The sequence below is a fragment of the Microtus oregoni genome, unplaced genomic scaffold (assembly GCF_018167655.1).
Source record: "Microtus oregoni isolate MIOR12 unplaced genomic scaffold, Mior012 000027F_ref0000203, whole genome shotgun sequence".
Lineage (NCBI taxonomy): Eukaryota > Metazoa > Chordata > Mammalia > Rodentia > Cricetidae > Microtus > Microtus oregoni.
This window is the reverse complement of record NW_024543086.1, coordinates 17,919,012-17,926,135: the sequence shown is the minus strand read 5'-3', so window position 1 is coordinate 17,926,135 and position 7,124 is coordinate 17,919,012.

The window sequence follows — 7,124 nt, the reverse complement described above, 5'->3', positions numbered from 1 at the left end:
AGACCAGGCTGGCCTTGAACTCACAGAGATCCATTTGGCTCTGCTTCCCAAGTGCTGGGATTAAAGGTGTATACCACAATGGCGTAGCCAATTTTCTGTATTCAATGGTTTTCTTCACTTCCCAAGTTTGGCTGTCCTGTTGATGTAGGAATCCCCTCTGTGTTCTGTGATTCCATTAATGAATAAAGAAACTGCCTTGGCCTGTTGATAGGACAGAACTTAGGTGGGGAAGACAGAAATAAATGCTGGGAGGAAGAAGGATGGAGTTAGAGAGCCGCCATGGATCCGCCATGAGATAGACATGCTGAAACTTTGCTGATAGGCCACAACCTCATGGTGATACACAGACTAATAGAAATGGGTTAAATTAAGATGTAAGAGTTAGCCAATAAGAAGCTAGAGCTAATGGGCCAAGCAGTGGTTTAATTAATACAGTTTCTGTGTGGGTTATTTTGGGGATAAGCTAGCTGGGTGGCCAGAAACAAACAAGCGGGCTATTCTCCTACAGATTGGCACCCACGTAGCCAGCTAAATCCACTTAAAACCTGAGAGAGTTTGAAAAGGAATTCTAGACACAAAAATACAGAGTTTAGGGGGCTGGAGAGATGGCTCAGTGGTTAAGAGCATTGCCCGCTCTTCCAAAGGTCCTGAGTTCAATTCCCAGCAACCACATGGTGGCCCACAACCATCTGTAATGAGGTCTGGTACCCTCTTCTGGCTAACTGTATAAAAAAAAATACAGAGTTTAACACAGCTTCTTGCTGTTTGCTGGTAGTGTGCCACAGCTCCTTTAAGAGAGATTTTCCTGATTTAGCTGTAGCAGGAAAAAAGTGGCAATTTTAAAATGCCAGCTTTCTGGGCCACTGCCAGCACAAACTCTGACACTTTTGGGCAGGAGGTCCGGCTACAGAGCATTTGACTGCCACAGCTTGCTTAAGGGCGGCATAGACCGGCTGTGGCTGTGTACCTAGAGATGTGTCACTGTGCATGTCTCTCAGAGGCAGCAATGAGCAGCTCCACCATGCTGGAATGTGCTGAGCAAGCATGCAGTACCATATATATCATACTAATGGCACCACTTAAGTTTTAGACTGCAGGAAGCAGGCACTGCCATATTTCTCCTAACAATGTCGCAGCTTAAGTTTTAAGAAGCGCTTATCATTTTAAGAAGCACTTGTGGTCAGAAAATAATTACAGATATGAAATAAAGACAAATCCAGATAAAAAGATCTGTAAATGAGTCATAGTGTTGGATAAATGTATGTAGGCTTGGAAGAGAGAGGAAAAGAAATATAGAGAATCATAAAGTTAATGCTTTAAAAAAAGGGTAAAATCTCTAAAGAGACAGAGTACAGATAGTCATAGATTAAAAGGAGTAAGAAAAATAAGTCATGTAAAGATGAAAAATTCACAGAGTCTGGATTGTATATATTGTGTTTTCTTTGATTTTTTTTTTTTTTTTTGACTGTGAAGGAGCTAAGTACGAAGAGACATTTTATTGTATGGGCTGCTTTGTTAAACCAGCATGTATGTTATAAAGGTACCTTGACTTCAGAATTTGTGTCTAAAGATAAGTTGCTTTGGAAAAGAGATTCTTCTTTTATTTCCATAGAGGATGAGAACCTGTGGATTGCTTTCAGACTGGTGTGGTTTGATAGGCCATGAACACCCTCAAAAAATTACTTCACTGATGACTGCTGACTGAGATGAAACTAGCACATAGGATACACCATGAAAGACCTGATTAATAACTCCCCCAAACAGCAGGAAGTAGTATGGACAGAACTATGTCCATGTTCCCAAATATTGTCAGGAGCCATTTCAGGCTTCTCCTTTCTCACATCTCACAGGGCCTTGAGGTGAAAATCTTGAGACAGAAAAACTTAAAGTTAACTGAGACATTGTATGCTGACCTTGGAGATTCAAGCTTCAGACAGCACCTCAGAGTGTCTTCTTTGTTTGCTGCTTATCACTAACAGCAGGTGCTCTAGCCACTGACCTTGCAACTGCCCAGCTTAGCTGCCTGGCCACTGAGCCCCTCCTTTCCTTCCCCCTTTTCCCCCTTCCTCAGTTCCCCCCTGCCCAAGCTCCTCACTGAGGAGTATATGAGATGTAAAACTTGCTTCAATAAAGGGGATGCCTTGACAAGGAATACTGCTTGGCGTCCATTTCTCTCTCCCCCCATGTCTTTCAGATAGTGCCTCTTCAAGACCCTGGAGTAACTTAGGACCTGCTGGGCGGGTCAAGTGGCACCCGAACAGGGACTTAAAACACAGCCTCCTATCGGGCGGGCGATGGAGCGCACCCCGGGACCAGGAGAAAAAAGGAGATTCTGCAGCTGTAGGACTCAGACAGATCTGCAGGACAAGGTAGGTGCAGGATCATTGTCGCCCCATAGACATGGGCATTTTCAAAGGAATAGAAATTCAGACAAGAATTTAAGCAATCATTCAGGGAGAGAGGAATAAGAGTTAAAAACAAAGATTTAATAGACTTCTTGTGTTTTATTGATGAGAAATGCCCTTGGTTGATGTTGACAGGGCCAGGAATTCACCCCCAGGCATGGGGCAAGCATTTGGTAAACAGGAGATCCTAAATGAGCTCATTTTTATGTCTGTTTGTGTATTGTGTTTCTGTTTCTGTGTAATTGTGAATCAGTAATTTAAAAATTGTACCTGCACAGGGTGTGTATTGAAACAGGACCAAGAGAGGGGACAGATGTGTCCCAGACCTCTGACCCTGAGCCCTGAAAGACGTTTCATGGGCGTTTGTGAGAGGGAGGAATGACCAGGTCGCTCGCCCTAGTCCCCGGGGGAGTCGTGATCCTCCATCTGTATTTTTGGATCTGCTGCTGCGCGGCTTCTGATTTTGAGTCTATGTCTGTCTATTTGTTCTTGTGATTTTCAGTTTTGCACCAGAGTGGTGGTGAGAGCACCAGCTTCTGGATTTGAGTTTGTGTCTGTCTCTTTGTATTTTTGTTCTTTTTTTTTTTTTTTTTTTTTTTGGTTTTTCGAGACAGGGTTTCTCTGTGGTTTTGGAGCCTGTCCTGGAACTAGCTCTTGTAGACCAGGCTGGTCTCGAACTCACACAGATCCGCCTGCCTCTGCCTCTGTATTTTTGTTCTTGTGTATCAGTCTGTCTTTGATAAAATGGGATGAAACTAGCACATAGGATACACCATGAAAGACCTGATTAACTACCCCTTTAGCCCTGACTTTAGGTCATTGGAAGGAGGTTAAAGATCAAGCTCATAATTAATCTGTAAAAATCCAGAAGAAACTCTGGCAGACGTTCTGTTCCTCAGAATGGCCCTCTTTTGAGGTGAGCTGGCCGAGGGACGGGACATTTAACTTGGATACTATCTTACAGGTCAAGGAAAAAAATTTTCCAAACCTGCCCACATGGCCACCCAGACCAGGTTCCCTACATCGTTACCTGGGAAAGCTAAATTTTTATACTGTAGTGCCTAAAAATATAAAACTACTGGGGATGCTTTATTAAAAACCTAGTTTTTTGGGGGACTGGATAACTGTTCATAAAAATTATACTTCCAAAGCAAAGCTCCATGTGGAGCACAGGAACTTGTGACATCTCCCACACTTGTCTCCAAGGGCAAACAGCAGGACTGTCTCCATGGGTGTCAGGAAGGACTTGGGGCATACAATGGTATTTCCCAAACAGGATACAGAAGCAAGATTTAGGTGCCACCTTCATCATTATGCTAAGGTAGAGAACCAAGTACTATCTGACCAGAGCCTGCTGCTGCTGGCTGGACTAAGCTACTCTCCCTGCTTCTTTGCCAGCACCTCCCACCACCAGCCAGGGACTATTCAGCCTTGTGTGGGGTGCCTTTTTCTTGCTAAATAGTACTGACCCCAGCTTGACACAATCTTGCTGGCTATGCCTGTCAGCAGGATCTCCCTATTATGAGAAAATAGCCTCATCCGGCAGTTTCAACAATATCACCTCTCATATGTCCTGTAGATGGGGGCAACAAAAAAGTTAACTTTAACAAAAGTATGTTTGGGGACTCCAACCCCTCAATATCAGTACCTGTGTAACCTAACTCTCCCAGATCCCAAGAGGACAAGAAACTGGTACCTGGTGCCCTCTATTGATCTATGATGAGCCTACAACATTGGTTTAACCCCTGTATCTCTGATGATACTGCTAATTTCTGTGTACTGATCCAATTAGTCCCCCGAATTTACTAATATCCCAGGATTGGAATATTTGGCCAAATAAGAGGGGAAATGTAGAACTTTAAGAAAAATCTAAAGCCATTTCTGACTACTCTCAGTACTTCCCCACCTCCCCTGGGAACCAAGGACATAACAACTATACATGCACGTACTGAGATGTTGGGAACTTTCTATCTCCCTGAATAGGGGCTAGATAACCCTTAGGTGTTGACTCAGTTCCTGATGTTATGACTTAGTCCCTGGGAAGGGGCAAAGTGACCCTCAGAAGTTTCCCTTTACCTCATCTGATCTGGCAACCACTCTCCAGCTAATTATTGGTAATAGCCTTTTTGAATAAGCCAATCATAATAGTTAAAGAACAACCCCCTGCCATACGGAGCAGAAGCTGCCAGTCAGGTTTGCAAGAAGGAAACTAGTCTCAAAAAACTACAGCTTCAGGACAGTAAAAGGAAGGTAAATATGCTTCTTTTCCATTTTAAAATTTTGCTTCTGGCAAAAAATCTTTAATTTGTAGGCATATAAATTTTTATCCAAGGTAGGTTAATTTCAATACTATGGTTCTATGGAAAAGTTTTAAAATCAAAGATTGTAATACATTCAGAGGATTTTAAAAATTGTTTAAACTATCCTGAGTTCTTATCTTTTACTTATAAGTTGAGGATTGTTCTTTCGAGTTCTATGAGAAATATTGCTATAATTTTTAATGGACATTTACACTGAATCTCTAGATTGCTTTCAGTGAGATTGTCATTTTTGCTGTGCTTCTTCTATTTTCCCAAGAAAATAGAAGATCTTTTTATTTTCTAATGTCTTAAATTTTTTCTTCTTAAAATAGTTAAAGTTCTTGTCATACAAGTTTTTCCATTTGTACGGTCTGCTCCTATGTGGGAGTCGAATTGTCTCAGCTTAAACTCCTTTCCTGCTGCCAGGTGTTGCTTCAGGGTGGATTGCTGAGACTCAGACCTCTTACTAAATTTATCAAGGGCCAGAGTTATACCCTAACAGAGATAATGGTTAAAAATAAAAAACAGTTCCCCCTTCATAAGCAGGGATGACAGGACCCAAACTTCTGTCCTGCTTGCTTAGAGTTACTCCAAGATATTTTGTGGTATTCATGGGTATTTAAAAAGGAGGATGTCTCATTTATCCTGGTGTAAAAGAGATACATTTGGGTTGTTTTCAAAATCTGGCTATGATGAAGTTATTCTGCTATAAGCATAGCTGAGCACAGGTCCTTATGGTATGGTTAAACAACTTTTGTATTTAGGCCCAAAAGGGGTATTGCTGAGTTTTAAGGTAGATATTTGCCTAATTTTAAAAAATAAAGATACTATGATCCAAAAGTGGCTGTGCCAGTTTTCACTCCCAGCAACGGAGTTTTTTCTTTACCCACATTCTCTTAAGCATAAATTGTCAAACAATATTTTTAATCTTGGTCATTTTTACAAGGATAAGATAAAATCTCAAAGTTTTAATTTGTATTTCTCTGATGGCTAAAAAATGTTATGTTTGAGCATTTTTTTTAAAAGATTTATTTATTTTATGTATGTATTTTATGTATGAGTGCTCTATCGACTTTAGGCCAGAAGTGGGCATCAGATCCCACTATAGATGGTTGTGAGCCATCATGTGGTTGCTGGGAATTGAACTCAGGACCTCTAGAAGAGCAGCCAATGCTCTTAATTGCTGAGCCATCTCTCCAGCCCCTGTTTGAGCATTTTTTAAGTGTCTCTCAGTCATTTTTAAGTTTGTCTGTTGAGAGTTGTCAGTTTATGTCTGTAACATATATTTTTATTGGATTAATTTTTTGATACTAATTTCCTGAGTTCTTCATATGTTTTTAAAATCGGCTTATGATAAGTACAGATCTTTTCCCACTCTATAGTCTTGTTATACAAAACTTTCTCAGTTTAGGAGATCTAATTGTTTCTCCCAATGTTTATGCCACTGAGGCTATGTTTAAGATGTGGCAAAATGTATTTCTAAGTTTTTCTGTATGAGGTTTAATGTAATTTTTACATACTGAGGCTTTTGACTTATTTAAACTTGAGTTTTATACATGGAGATGGATATGGATCTATTTTTATTCTTCTACATGTTGATCTCTAATAAGGCCAACATCATTAGTTAAAATGCTTCCTTTTTCCATTTTCCTATCTGCAAGGTAGACTTGAAACTTAAGAGGAAAATAGCTTACAAACTTTTAATTAGATATACAATGGTTAAAACCCTAGTTATTATATTTTTATGAGAGATATTGAGCCACTAGGTAAAATTCTTACAAAAAACAATGAGCCAATTTCCAATAGAGAGCTTAAAAAAACTGCCTAACAGGTACTCAAGCAGGTAAAGTATAAATCAACAGGTAAAGTAAACAATAATCAACAAGTACAGTATATTAATTATGATTCAACTATGGCAAATATTGTATTAAATATAAAACTTATTCTACAACAGTTTTATGAAAAAGTAAAATGCTGTTTATGGCTAAACATTCCCAGTTTCGCCAATTAAGATATTAAACTCTTCACTTAAAACAGTAGCCTGTCTGGTACAAAAGGGCAGGATAAAATCTGGGGGATGGCTTAACAAAATATTGACTATGATCAATGTTTCTTATACTAAACAATAGATTCATTAATAATTTTAAGATTGATTCCTGGACAATTGTGTTTGCTTAATTCAAAGGCCAGAATAATAATCTTTTCCCAGATGATCAGTGCTACAATTCACACAACTGTATTTTGCTAATGTTATAGCTAAAAATCCCTTAAAGGATTTTATGCTAAATTTTACAAAAAGCTCTTCCAATGGAAGAACTACGTATATAATTAATAATAATAATTTAAAAAGTATATTTATGGAGCGTACCAAGGCTCCTTTAAAGCAACTTCTAAAAGTTGCAAACAGATCCTGGTACAA